The 15,763-nt window shown below is 36.8% G+C and overlaps 1 protein-coding gene across 1 annotated transcript in view; it reads right to left on the reverse strand.

The window, feature by feature from the left end:
* LPCAT2 (lysophosphatidylcholine acyltransferase 2) overlaps positions 1–15,763 on the reverse strand; it is a 92,954-nt gene that overhangs the window by 30,997 nt on the left and 46,194 nt on the right. The window lies entirely within an intron of this gene.

Raw genomic sequence — 15,763 nt, forward strand, 5'->3', positions numbered from 1 at the left:
CCTACCTCAAGTATCTAAAGCAAATGAAACAATACCCCAATCATGGGAGATGTTATTAAAGGATTTTTAAAAATATGGCTTCCCTAAGTTTATTTATTTATAGAATTTCAATTTTGGGATCAGGGACTTGAGAGCTTTATGGATGTAAAGATTATCTTTACTCCAACTCCCTCATTTAAACAGAGAAGAAACTGAAGCTCCAAAAAGTAACTCACACATGGTCACACAGCTAAGCACAGCCTGGGCTTGAACCTATCTGATTTATGAGCTCTCAACAGGAGTCATCTTTGTTTTAAAAATCATAGCATCAAATATTTAGTGCTGGAAAGAACCTTAGAAACCCTCAGAACTCAAATCACACTCAAACTTGCAAATGAGAAAAGTGAGAAAAAGAGATATGAAGTGACTTGCCCAAGTTCATTGTACTAGTAAGTTTCTGAGGTGATATTTAAACCCAGGTCCTTCTGATTCCAACTTAAGTGCTATCTACTATAACATATTGTTTCTCATAGAAAGCACTGTATATACTGCTGGCATCATAGGTATAAAGAAGACAGCTATTCATATCTGTCAAAACCTTAAAATTGGGGGTCGAAGGGGTTGGAAGACATTCAATGTATTATTATAGCTATGATACAATAAACTCTTAATTATCCAACAAAACAGAATAAGTTGTCCTGATTTGGTGAATAACAAGATTAAAAAGAGAACAATAAAGTAGGGCCAGTATGGTATAACAGAAACACTAGATAAAGAGTCAGGAGACCTGAATTCAAGTCCCAGACTGCACATTAATAACTGTGTGACCCTAGGCAGTAACACAAACTCTTAAGCCTTAATTTCCTCATCTACAAAACATGGTAACATTTGAACTCTTTAACCCACAGTATTGTTTTGAAGGAAAAAAGCTATAAACTAAAACACACTTTATAAAGGGGAATTATTATTACAACTACTACATGTAATATTATTAGAATACTAAATTTCAAAACTGTAGGAGATATGCTTAATATTTGCTGCTGTCATTCAGTCATTTCAGTTGTGTCTGACTCTCCGTGACCTCATTTGTGATTTTCTTGGCAAAGATACTGGAGTGGTTTGCCATTTCCTTCTCCAGCTTATTTTATACATAAGGAAACTGAGGCAAACAGGGTTAAGTAACTTGTCACACAGCTAGTTAGTGTCTGAGGGCAGATTTGAACTCAGGTTTTCCTGACTCCAGGCCTGGTGTTCTATCTGCTGCGCCACCTACATGCCCCTACTGAATACTACCTATATACAATTGAATCTTTCTTTGATGATTTAAAAGGATATTGCAGTGGCCTCAGCCTTTACTATGAATAACTAGTACACTTGGGATACACATAAGCAAAAATGGCAACCAGTAAAAATTTGGGGTTCATAGACAACTATATTAACCAGTTATGTTCTGGCTTATTTTATGTATATTCCAAAGAGACTAAAGAAGAATTTGCACTCAACACCTTGCCATCATCCACAAATGCATAGTTCTTCCCATCCCTAATACTTTCTTTTCCCTGCCACTCTCTGAAGCCATCATTCTATATATTCCTCCCTTTTCTATTCAATACTAACCTTCTTTTTTTTCTTTTTCTTTAGGCAATTGGGGTTAAGCGACTTGCCCAGGGTTACACAGCTAGTAAGTATCAAGTGTTTAGTCTGAGGCTGGGATTTGAACTCAGGTCCTTCTGACTCCAGGACTGGTGCTCTATCTACTGCACCTGCGCCACCTAGCTGCCCCAATACTAAACTTCTAAAAAGGGTAGTTAATACTTGCTGCCTCCATTTTACCTCCCACTCACTCCTTACCTTTTGCAATCTGGCTGGCAACCTGCTGGTCAACTGAAACTGGAATCTTAAAGGTCAACAAAAGAGCTCTCAATTGCTTGGTTAATGATGGCCTTTTTCCAGTCTTGACTTTTCAGTAGCATTCAACATTGATAACCATTCCTTCCCTCCTGGACACATTCCTCTTTGGTGACTATAGTAAAAATGTCCTTTCCCAGTTCCCCCACCTATCCAACCCCTCCTTCTTGGTCTTCTTTGATGGTTCTGCAATCTCTGACCCCAAAGTGTAACTGTCTGTCAGGTTATCAGTGAAAGAACACACACCAGTAAGATCTTGGACTCTCAAAGTATTAAAAGTAAAGAATAGCTTAAATGTAATAGTTTTGGAGGTGAGGTTTGAAGCCAGGTCCCCTGACTTCAGAGCCAATGTTCTTCTCACTATACCACGCAGTCTTCTCTCTTCATAAATGTGGAAACTGAGGCTCAAAATGTCTTGCCTAGAGACTCAAGAAACATTAAGGAGTAGAATTAAGGTTCAAATCCAGTTATGTGGGAAGAATCATTCTACTAAGGTCTAATAGATAAGCTGTGACTGTGAAGTAATGACAGTCACTTTCCTGCAGTTTGTGCAAACAGTTTTATTACTTTACAGTTATGTCTTATAAAGATGACTCACCAAATCATTTAATATGTAAGATTCTTCAGTGAAGTTGTATGTTACCAAGATCAGAGCTATATTTGTGTACATAATTAATACTGTTTAATAATGGTAGTGGTGGTAGGCACAGATGCCAAATTTCAACTTCATCAATTTCTAAAGTAATTTCTGATAACCAATTAAAGGTTATGACATACCAGGTATGTCATTATTAGTGGTAACATCATCACCACACCATTGTTTCTTCTGATTGAGAATAAAAGAGGGAAGAGGGTCTCTTTTACCTCATTATTCACATCTAGTACTGTCTATCCATCAAATACAAGCAAAGGAAAGTACAATAAATGTGCAAGAAAGTCTTTCTAATATTTGGTTTTACAAGATATCTAACTTGCTGTAGTCTGGGATTGGGTTTGCAAAGTACTTAACCACTCTGTGCCTGTTTCCTCACCTTTAAAATGAATAGCTTGGATTTGATGACCTCCAAGATTCCTTCCAGCTCTAGACCTAAAATCTAAGAAGAGTGGAATCTTAAAGACAAAGCTTATGGTCAAATCAAAACTCAAGGGGCAGTTAGGCGGAGTGGCAGAGAGAACACCAAGGCTGGAGGCATGAAGTCCTCAAATTTGGCATCAGATATTAGCTATGTTACCCTGGGAGAATCACTTAACTTGTTTGCCTCAGTTTCCTTATCTGTAAAATGGGAATAATAATAGCACCTACCTCCCCAGGTTATTGGACAACTAGATGGCACAGTGGATAGAGTAACAGCCCTAGAGTCAAGAGGACCTGAGTTCAAATCCAGCTTCAGACACTTACTTAGCTGTGTGCCCCTTGGGAAGTCACTTAAACATGTTTGCCTAAGCTTCCTCATCTGTAAAAATGGACTAGAGAAGGCAAGGGCAAACCATCCCAGTATCTTTACCAAGAAAACCCCAAATGGGAGCAGAAGAGTCAGATACAACTGAAAAATGATTGAAAACACAAGGTTGTTGTAAGGATCAAATGAAATAATAATTGTAAAGTGTTTAGCATAGTGCCTGGCACATAGTGAGTGCAATATAAAATAAATGTTGGTTATTATTGTTATTACTATTGTTTCATGAAAGAAAGGCATGTCCATGGTGCTTCTTCTTTATCACTTTCCTCCTGATATATCCTACAGTGTTAATCTCTTCTTGTTCCTCCCTCCCTTCTCTTAGAAAATGGAGAAGCAGACTAACCCTATGGTCTTCCAGCTTGGCCTTAGTCTCAACTATGACACACAAGGCATCATCACAAGAGAGCTTTACACAAAAGCCCTAAATTTATTTCCAACATTGCTTTACATTCCATTCAACTTACAATCCTGCCTTCAGTTTGTGAAGAACAAAAAAATTTTCCTTGCTCCAGGGCAAGACAAGACATGACGGGAGCTGGCTAACATCAATGAGGCAAGCCTGATTTTGCATGAAGTGCTTGTAAGAGTGATTCTTTTGATTCATTAAGGCAGCCAAAGACATTCTGAACCACAGATACACCCTTTTAGTTCTTGTTCTTCCTGACTCCTTAAAAAATAAACATAAAAACAAAACAATCTCACTTTTCACATTTGCTCTGCTTCAGATTAAAGGTAAAGAATACAAAACCAGCAAACAAAGAAATCCTCTACTAAAATCAAATAGTATCTTCATGTATGATGGCTTATCATGTTTCTAAGACTCTTAAATTACTGTACAATTTGAAACACTGGCTCACTAAGATACTATTTTCATTTCTTAGAGAAATTTTAGAATATAGTAGAACCATCAGACATGAAGTGATGGGAAAAAAAATTAGAAATCTATTTTTATTTTTAAAGGTGAGGGGAAAAAGGGTGAGAGGAGAGGAACACTGGCTATTCTATTGATTTATTCCAGGATTTTTAAAAAATTACTCTTAGTAAATATTTTCTACTGCTAATAATTCATTTACCAAACAATTCCCAGTTGAGAACAGGAAATTACTGTAGATTTTAAAAGTCTATTCCCTTCAAGATTTTTGTGCCTGGGTTTCCACCTATGAAAATCATATACATACAGTTTTAAAGAAGTAAAACATTTCTTACACAGATAATATACAAACTACTCAATATATTTTACATTAAAATCTCCTTTAATGAAGCAATAAAGACCTATACAAGATTTCAGAAACTGCAGAGTGGACAAACAGCAGCTCTAATGCCCCATCCCCGACAGACACACCTAGGCTTAGAGCAGTCCTATCCTCAAGGCAGGACAGTGTCTTCTTGGCATTTATTTCAGGAATACATGGTCAGTTCCAGCCATTCTTGAATATTTACTTGAATTTGTCCATCTCGATCTCCATCTAGTGACTTGAAGGAACGAAACATGGCATCCAGACGTATCAGGCAGCTAATGAAGTTGTTAAAATCCATGCTTCCATCTTCTTCAGTGTATCTACGGATAATCAGTTGGTAAAGTTGCTCATTTAACTGGAAGCCTGCTGCCTGAATAGCTTCCTTCAGCTGCATTCTCCCAAGAGAAGTGGAATGGTCAGTGTTATACTGCTTGTAAACACATTGCCATTTCTTGATGTTGTTCCACAAGTACTTAAATTCCTCAAATCCTAGTTTTCCAGTTGTATCACTATCCATGACAGCTACAATGCTTGTTAAAATATTATATGAAATTATATTACTTTAAAAATATAATAAATACCTATATAATACATACTATTCAGTATTTGAATAGTGTAATATTGAACACTCATTGTGCACAGAGCTATCCATCTTTTCTTTGCTTCCTTGTAAATTTTCTTTTGTTCTCTGCTGTGCACTTTTTACTTTGTTCTCCCCCCCCCTTACTCCCTGCACCCAAGAAGGCTACAATTAAGGGTGGAGATATACGTGTGTATATGTATATACATATACACACATATATAGACACATAAACATGTATACATATACACATATATAATATACTTACATATATATATATATGTATATATATATATATATATATATATATATATACATATACTTAGATATCTGTGGTCATACTGATACATACGCATATACATTTATATTCATCTATGTAAGACCATACTTGTTTGTCCTCTGTTTCTCTTGAGGGTGGATAAAATATTCCTTGGTAGGTCCAAGTCTTTCCATATTTTTCTATATCTAAATCATTTCTTACTGCAATTAGGTTAATTTCACCTTAATTGGTCTCCATAATCATCATTTTCTTATAAACATTTTAGAGATCTGAAGGTGGTTATTAAATCATTCTTATGTTTTTTCATCTCTAGACTAATTAACCTCAACATCATTTACCTATTCTCAAGGTCCTAATGAACACCTTCATCATTTTTGTGGTTACATTTTTTTACTCTAATTTCTCCACATGGAACCTAAAATGGAGACCTACACTGGCTACAGTTCTCTAAAAAGGAGCTTGACTAATACCTACAATAAAGAAATTATTCCATCTGGCCATAAATTTCCAAAGTAGGCAATGCCATCACATGAGGGGTGGTGCACTGGAAAGATATAAGGGTTGGGTGGCAGCCGTAGCCTCAGGTGCAATTAGGGGCATTGAATAAAAATAAGGGGGCAGTGGAAGCATAAGAAGAAAAACAAAGAAAATTTTGAAAAACTATTCATGCATTTTTCATCTATTGCATAACACAGTTAAAGTCATAGTGATTACATTAATTTCCAAATAAACACACAAAATGCAAGTTATAATCCATCAGCGGTCAAGTCTGCTGACGGATCTTAACAAGCCAGTGTTGGCAGGCAAGCGTGACATGCCTTGTTTGGAAGTCCAACATGCATGGGCAGAAATATGTGTGTGTAATGACTTGCTTATAATATGATACCATATGGTTACATGATGCAATATTGCATCATCAAAATTTCAATACAGGAAAAAAACACAAATTTATAATAAATCATTAAATTTAAGATGCATAATTTAAAAATACATATTTTTTGAAATGATGAAAATTTCAAAAAAAAGTTAAAGAGTTAAAGAAAGTAAATTTCCTGGCATATAAAAAAAATGGTATCTGAGAAAGAAATATCTGGAAGTTCTACTCCTGGGGAACAGAAGGAAGATTAGAAGGAAGGGAAACAGTAATTCCACCAGTTGACCTTGACTGGAGCAGAAATTGGGAAAACATTTGTGAAGGTTGGGAACAAAGGGGCACAAGGACCTTCCTGATCAACAATGGGAAAATTTCAGTCTTAACTGTGTTTTTACAGTATTCTATATATAATTTACTTAATGTATAAATCTAGTGAGTGTTTTAGCTAATTATCATTTGACAGGTAATTCAAATAATACAGAGTTCTAAATGTAAAAAAAAAAAAAAGGAGATTTCCAGGGGGATACTGGATAATTTTTTAAGGGGGCTGTAGGTCAAATAATTTTGGAAGCTTCTGCTTCTAGCTCTTCAAGTTTATAATCCTATTAATTTCTGGTACAGTACTAAATTCACTATTTTTTTTTTAGTTTTTAAGTTTATTTTAAACTTACATACAAAATAAGACAAAAAAAACACTGCCATGTACACTGCAGAACATGAAAGGATTCACTATAAAACAACAAATTTCCATTTCAAGAAAACCTATATAATAAATATTACACATGGTTTTCAAAGCTGTCCAGCTTTTCTTTGCTTCATTGTAGATTGTCTTTTGTTCTCTGCTGTGCACTTTTTACTTTATTTCTTCCCTTCTCCCCCCAAGAAGGATACAATTAAGCAAGGACAGATACATCTATATCTATCAATAGTATATATGTATATATGTGTGTGTAGAGACATATATGTCTGTGGATAGATCACTATCTAGATACAGATGTATATACACTGATACATAAATATGTAAGACCACACTATGCTTATTTGCATTTGTCATCTGCTTCTCTGAAGGTGGCTAGTATTTTCCTTCATAAGTCCAAGTCTTTCCATGTTTTTTTTTAAATGAATGAGCTCACCATTTTCTCTACCACAGCAATTTTCAAACCCAATCACATTCTATCTGAGAGACTGTCCATGAAAGTTTTTTTCCCCAATTTTCCACATTCTTTCTATTCTCTGCTTCATAGGTTTTATTTATACAAGAAAATTTTAATTTAAAATAATAAAAACTATCCATTTTATACTTCAACAATGCTCTCACCTTATAATATAGTTTAAGGTCTGATACTATAGAATCTGCTTCTTTTACATTTTTTCCACCTGGTTTCTTTGAGGTTCCTGACCTTTTGTTCTTCCAAATGAACTTTGTTATTATTTTTTTTCTAACTCAGTATGATTTTTTTTTTAGTAATTTAATTAGGATGGCATTATATAAATACATTAATTATGCAAAATTGTCATTTTTTATGATATTGGCTTTACCTGTCTATGAACAATAAATAATACTTCAATTATTTAGATCTGATTTTATTTATATAAAAAGTGTTCTATGTTTATGTTCATATAATTCCTGTGTCTGTTTTGGCAGGTATAAGCTTAGGTATTTTATACTGTCCAGGTATTTTCAAAGGCCTAAAACAATAATAGATAATATTGCTCACATAGTATAGTTTCCCTATTTTCTCTTTTGATTAAATCATTTTAGGTTTAACTTTAAGATCATGATTACTACCACTGCTTTTTACATAATAAATTCTGCTCCTGACCTCTGTTTTATCTTTGTATGTATCTCTCATTTTTATAGCATTTCCTGAAAGCAATATATTGTCAAATTCAAATTTTTAGTCTGCTATCAGTTTCCATTTTATGGGTAAATTCATCCCATTCACATTCTAAGCTAAAATTACTTATATATTTATCTCCTTCCTATTTTTCCTCACTATCCTTCTCACCCTATTCTTATCCCTCCTCCCTCTTCTGCTTTGCTTCCACCCATTATTCCTATTCCTTAACCTACCCACCCCTCTAAGAGTCCCTCCCTTATCCTCTCCCCCACCCTATTCCCTTGCTCTCTTATTTCTAAATTTCAAAAACTTTTATACATATATACATATTTACACATATGTGTGTGTGTGTGTGTGTGTGTATTATATATATATATATATGTATGTATAGTTCCCTCTTTAACCCATTCCTGAGGAGAATAAGGTTTCAGCACTACCTGCTCTCCCCCATACTAGTTTCCCCTACTATAGTATCTCATTTGCATGAGATAATTGCTCCTTTTTATCTCTCCTTAGTTTTTTTTATTGTTATTTAAGAATTACCCCCTCATAGTCAGCTCAGCCCAAGGTGTTCTTTCAAACTACCCAAATAAAAATGACAATCATAAAGGAACTGATAATATTTTCACATATAAGAAGTAAACAATTTGACCTTATGGAGTGTCCTATAATTGGTCCTTAATGTTTACCTTACATTTCTCCTGGATGTTATATGTCAAAATTTCCTTTAAGTTCTGCTGTTTTTTTTCACAAATACCTGAAAGTCCTTCAGTTCATTAAATATTCAATTTTTTTTTCATTCAGAATTATACTTAACTTTGCTGGGTAGGTTGCCCTTGGTAACCCCAGCTCTTTTGCTCTATGAAATATTATGTTCCAAGAACTATGGTTTTTCAACATAGTAGCTGCTAAGCCTTGTGTAATCCTTATTGTAGCTACAAAACATTTAATTTTTTTTCTTGTTCCTTCTAATATTTTCTCCTTAATCTGGGAGTTTGAAACTTGGCTATTATATTCTGTAAGTTTTCCTCCTGGGATCTCTTTCAGTGGTAATTGGTGGATTTTTTTCTATTTCTGCTTTGCCTTCTTGTTCTAGAACTTCAGGGCAATTTTTCTTGATAATTTCTTGTAATATTGTATCAAGATTCTTTCTCTTATCACAATTTTCAGGTAGTACAACTATTCTTATGTGATTTCTCCTCAATCTGTTCTCCAGATCAATTGTTTTTCTGATGATGTTTCACATTCTCTTCTTTTTTTTCTTTCTTTTGATTTTGTTTTGTTATTTCTTGGTGTCTTAGAATGTCATTAGCTTCCTTTTGCCCAATTCTAGTTTTCAAGGAATTATTTTCTTCCTTAAGTTTTTGGTTCTCTATTTCAAGTTGGTTAACTTTCTTTTCATAATTTTCTTGATTTTCTTGGTGTGCTTTTATTTTTTTCTAATTTTTCCTCGATTTCTCTTAATTGATTTTAAAATCCTTTTTAAGTTCTTCCAAGAAGTCTTTTTGTGCTTGGGACCATTTGACAATTCTCACTGAAAAAGGAGTAGCTTTTTTTGAACTCCATTATCTTCCTTTGAATGTGAACCCAGATCTTCTCTATCCCCAAAGTAGCTATCTATGGTTGGATTCTTTCTCCTTTGTGTACTCATTTTTTTTTGTTTTATTTTGTTTTTAGCAGCTATTAGTGTAAACAAGTTGTAGTCCCAAGGTATGGGGAATGATGTTTCAAGCCTCAGGCCCTTCTTAGTGTCATTTTTTTTGAGGTCTGTCCTGGTGTTCAACCTTAGCCTCTCCTCTCTACTCCTAAGACAAGGCTAAAGCCCCCAGTCATGCTGTCCACAAATGATCTTACTCCCTGTGATCCCTTAGGTAGCTGAAAACTACAGCTGTCCTTTCTGCCCTAGAACTGCAACTAAGGACTCTGCTCTCCTGAAAATGCTCTCAACCAGCAGGGTCCTCAACCCTCTGCACTCACTAAGTATGTGCTAGCTCCTTCTCCCCCTACAGTGGCAGCCCAGCCCAGGACATGTCTGGTCAGCACAGCTAGGCTTGGTGCTCCTCAACACTGAAAAGTCCTTCAGTCTTCTACTCAGGCATCAGACCCACTCACTGTCTTTGAGATGAAAATTTCTAAGGTTGAGGCTCCCCCCCCAACCCCAGCTACCCCCACAGCTTGTTGTTTATTAATTGGGAAGAATAGGCCTTGAGGTGCTTGCACTTCACTCAGGCAGAACCTCTGTCCCTGAAGTCAGGAGGTCAGGTCTTTCCTGGGGTGTTCTTAGGTTGTCTTAGGAGAACAAATGCTTTACCCTGACTTTTGTTTATTTCTGCCACTCCACATTCCCTCTGAGGCAATGTTCTGTCTTTTTTGTTGGAGGAAATTTGGAGAGCCATGTTTTCTGATCTACTCCACCATCTTCCCAGAATCCTCTCTTAAATTAAAAAAAAAATTGAAAATAGTGTAGCTCCTTGAGGCAGGCTTTCTTTCTGTCTTTATTTATTTTGCTAGATGTAGGTGTGAGTGGTAATGTTGTTGGCAAGGACAATTGGGCAAATATTTTTTTTCCTCACCACAGCAGTGCCCGTCTCTTTTTTTTTTAACACTGCTTAATTAGGAGTTTGAGTGAAGTCTCTTTTTCCCTATTGTTTCACTTAGTAGGTAGTCTGACTGAATTGCCACAGTGTCACAGAATGTCCATGTCTGAAAGAGAGAGGTGGCCAATCTTGTCCAAAGTGCCAAAGAAGCTCTACAGTCCTTTTGAATGATGGAACTCATTATATTATCGGGTTGAAGGAGGTGGGGAGAAATGGGAAGAAGGTAGGGTTTTTCTCTTAGAAATTTTGTCCAGACCTAGTGATACATGAGAACCTAGCCTTTCCCCTACTGCCTGTTCCTAGGGAAAGGCTGGAAAAAGCAGAAAGAGGAAGGGACTTTCATACAATGCCTGGCCACCATGAGTGTACTCCTTTGGTCTCACTCAATGAAAGGTATAGAGCCTATCCACTACTGCTAATGGTGGTGAAACTACCTCAGAATTTCTGAGGCATAATTGCTTGCCAGAAATTGTAGAGATGCAAAGCAGATTGAGTCAATGAAACTTCCTCTAGCTCCACTGTTCATTCTAGTCCTATGGGGAGAAAAGTGGAGAAGGGAAGGAGACTTCTAGGATGGAGAAGCTGATGTCCAAATCTCTGGGTTCTTATTCTCAGCAGTATTAGACCAGGAAAACTGAAGCTGGGGTTTTCTTTTTTTTTTTTTCTTGAAAGGGAGTAAAGAAGTTTTTTTTTCAAATTTTATTTTTTTAATTTTGATTTATCAACAATCACTTCCATATGCTTTTGAGTTTAAGATTTTTCTCCCCTTCCTCCCCACCACCCTCCCCAAGACAATGCACAATCTGACATAGGCTATACATTTACATTCCTATTAAACATATTTTCACATTAGTGAAGTTGTAAGTAAAAATAACTCACTAGTGTTTTGCTTTTGACTACCGCCTCCCTCAGTTCCTCCCTCCATTTCTGTTTTCTCACCCTTTAGCCTTACTGCTTCTTCCCTTCCTTCTATCCCCCCTCCTTTTTCTTTCCCCCTTTCCCTCCTATTGCCTATAGGGCAAGTTAGATTTCTATACCTTACTGATTATGCTATTCCCTTCTTGAGCCAAATCTGATGAGAGTAAGGTTCAAACAATGCCCACCCCCCCCGCCCTTCTTTCCCTCTGCTGTAATAGGATTTTGTGTCTTTTCCTGTAATGTAATTTACTCTTGTCTACCTCCTCCTTTCTCAGTACATTTTCTAAAATTAGACTTTAATCTTTAACCCACTTGATTAGATTTTTTTTTATCATCACATCAGAGTCAACTATCATCCATCCCCTTTATGTATACTCCTTTAACATGGTGTAATAACAATACAGTCCTCTAGAGCTGCAAGTGTCATCTTCCCTTGTAGGGATGTAAACAGTCCACCCTTATTAACAACATATTTTATCTTTCCGTCCCATTTACCTTTTTAAGTCCTACTTGAGTCCTGTACTTGAAGATCAAATTTTTTGTTGAGCTCTGGTCTTTTTATCAGGAAGGTTTGGAAGTCCCCTATTTCATTGAATATCCATCTCCTCCCTTGAAAAATCATGCTCATTTTTGCAGGGTAGTTGATCCTTGGCTGCAGTCCAAGCTCCTTTGCCTTAGGGGAATATCATGTTCCATGCCCTGTGGTCTTTTAATGTAGAAGCTGCAAGGTCCTGTGTAATCCTGACTGTGGTTCCATGATATTTAAATGCTTTCTTTCTGGCTGCTTGCAGCACCTTCTCTTTCATCTGATAATTTTGGAATTTTGCTATTATATCCCTTGGCGTTGTCAATTTGGGATCTCTTTGAGGTGGTGAGCTGTGTATTCTTTCTATGGTTATTTTACCTTCTGGTTCTAGGACCTCTGGGCAGTTTTCCTTTATGATTTCCTGAAAGATACTGTTCAGGTTCTTTTTTTCATCATGATTTTCAGGTAGTCTAATAATTTTTAAATTGTCTCTCCTGGATAGATTTTCCAGGTCGGTTGTTTTACCAATGAGGTATTTCACGTTTTCATCTATTTTTTTCATTTTTTGGTTTCTGTTTGACTGGTTCTTGCTCTCTCATAGACACATTAGTTTCCATTTGTCCAATTCTAGTTTTTAACAGATTGTTTTCTTCTGTTAGTTTTTTTACTTCCTTCTCCAACTGGCCAATTGTATTTTTAAGGGATTTGTTTTCTTCAGTGTACTTTTTTTTACAGTTTACCAATTGTGTTTTTAGGGACTTGTTTTCCTCAGTGTACTTTTTCTCCAATTTGGCAATTGTATTTTTTAAGGACTTTTCTACTTCTCTCATTAGACTTTTAAAATCTTTCTTGAGCTCTTCTAAGAAGGCTTTTTGGGCTTCAGACCAGTTCATATTCCCTTTTGTTGTTGCAGATGTGGGTTTGTTGACAATGTTGTCCTCTTCAAAATTTCTGTCTTGATCTTCACTCTTCTCATAATATGAATCTATGGTACGTTTCTTCTTACTCATGGTGTTTCTTTATTCCCTGGCCTTTAACGAGATTGAGCTCTCCTGCTGGCAAACAGAGGGGGCACTGACCCAAGCTTCTTGTGTTGGGAGCCTAGGCCCTTGGTCACTGGCTTTGTGTGCTGGGGCCTCTTATGTTGGCAATTGGAAGCTGTAGGGTTCTGGCAGCTTACTTCATATTGGGCTGGAATCAGCAAGGCTGGAACTTTCAGGCAGTTCTAGGTTGCCTGCTTTTCCTTTCCTTTAGCTTTCTTCAGCTCCTTTTAGATGGGTTCTGCAGGGTGTGTATCTGCCTGGGGTCCCTTGTAATGCTGCCTCCCTCGTTTCTGCTAATGCACTGGGAGATTCCTTTGTGGTAGAGTGCCGAGGCACCTGGTGGTTTTCTGAGCTGGTTTTCACCAGTTCCCCCACCCTCACTGAGGCACTCGGAGGTCCAGGTGTTGGTGTTTACCTGCTCCACCACCTGGGCTTCATGATCTCTTCCTGGGGTTCTGACAGCTTACCTGGTGTTGGGTTGGAATCAGCAAGGCTGGGGCTTTATGAAGACTTTAGGTTGCTTTCTTTGGCCCCTTTCAGATGAATACTGCAGGGTACTTATCCTCATGGGGCCCTTTGTAGTGCTGCTTCCGTTATTTTTGCTGAGGCACTGGGAGACCCATTTGCTGGGCTGCTGCACTGCTGTTCCCCATCTTTCTTCTAGTTCAGCTGTTCAAGGGTGTTTTTTTTTATGGGGTGATATTTTCAGAGGTTGATAGGGGAGGGTAAGAATGATTACCTTTTTACTTCTCCATCTTGGCTCCCAGAAGTGAAAGTCCTGGGTTTTTTTGAAGAGGATAAGATCACTACAGTCATGTAGCCTTGAATCTAGTTGGAGAGAAAAACCCAACTAAAGAGGAAAAAACACATGCTCAAAGCTAAGTTTTATAATATGCAAACCAAAGAAAATGCTGCAGGAGTTCTAAATATAGCAGAAAGGCTTGACTTTATGACAGAACAGAGAGAGAGGAAGATGTATGTTGTTCAGTTCCTCTTTTGGGAAACCTCAGAAGACTGCGTTCCATGGCCCTGACAAGCTGCCGGACACACAAGGATGAGGCAAGTGACCTTCTCAGAAAAGCCATGGCAGAGACACTATGAAGACCACCTATGAAGCCACTGCCAGGCCTGCTGAACTGCAGAATTCACAGAAGGACATGTGAAGGAAGAGCCTGATGGCATGTGAGGCTAGGTGCCTCAAAGGTCCTAAGATGAAAGGTAGACAAATGAGCAGGCCACAGAACCCTACCAGCCCCCCTTGGTGCCCCACAGCTCTCCACAATCAACACACATAAAGCAACCTAATTTTTGTAATTTAAAAATTCAAATGTTGACCTACCCTGGGTAGAAATCACTGCTGGTGCAGCTCTTATTTTTTTTTTCCTCTGATGAGCACATCAATAACTACTTGTGTAATATGCCTGGGAAAGTTCTCTGTTACTCATTGGCAACACATCCTTAAAAACCAAGGTTGAGAGGGCTGGTATATCTGGTACATAAATTAACCTCAATGGGAAATATATTTGTTCTAAAACATAAACTACTGGCAGCACAGCATAGAATAATATTTCCATCTTTATCAGATCCTTCTCTTCTTACTACAAATATACTATTATTTGAAACAAAAACTTTGCTTGACTGCATGATCCCTTCAAGCTATTATCTTCTTTTTCTATGCTCAAACTGGTTGCTAACAGAACTGGGAGATTTAATTACTGAGCCATTATCAGATATTTGAAAGATCATGGAAAAGAGAAGGGCTACTAATATTTTGATGTTTAAAAAGGAAATAGAACTGAGTCTGCACAGACTATAAGTCAATTAATTTGACTTGGATTCCTGGAAAAATTCTAAGACAGATCATTAAAGAGATGGCTAAACATTTGAGGAGGGATCTATTGATCATAAAGAGGCTTTAGTAAGAATACCCCACCAAACTTCCTTTTTTTTTTTGTTTGATTGAGGGAGGCTGAGAGACAGAATTACTAAACTAGTAGACAAAGGAAATGAAAAGTATCTCATATTATTCTTGTGGAGAAGATAGGGAGATGTGGACTAGAGGATAATACAATTAGATGGTTTCAGAGCTGGTTTGGCTGGTTGAATGGCTGCAATGAAAGAGTAGCTGTTAAATGGTTCAACGCTAATGTGGCAGTAAGTCTGCAGTGGAGTACTTCAAGAATGCCAAATTCAAATCTGCTGTTTGATATTTTTATCAATGACTTGGATAAAATTAAGGATAGCATGCTTATCAAATTCTTAGACAACATAAAACTTACAGAGACAGAGAGACAGGATCCAAAAAAAAGATCTTGACAGATTAGAGCATTGGCCTGAATCTAGTAAAATGAAATTCAGTAAGGAATAAATGTAAACATTTAGATGTGATTGCAAAAAAAAATATAACTTCATAAATACATGATGTCAGAGGCATGATTACATAGTTACATAGCTCTGGAACAATTCTATGTAAAGTTCATTTGTGGTACACAGCAAATCATAACTTTTCTCTGCTAAGG

Source organism: Phascolarctos cinereus, unplaced genomic scaffold (assembly GCF_003287225.1).
Source record: "Phascolarctos cinereus isolate Bilbo 61053 unplaced genomic scaffold, phaCin_HiC Scaffold_2;HRSCAF=192, whole genome shotgun sequence".
Taxonomy (NCBI): Eukaryota; Metazoa; Chordata; class Mammalia; order Diprotodontia; family Phascolarctidae; genus Phascolarctos; species Phascolarctos cinereus.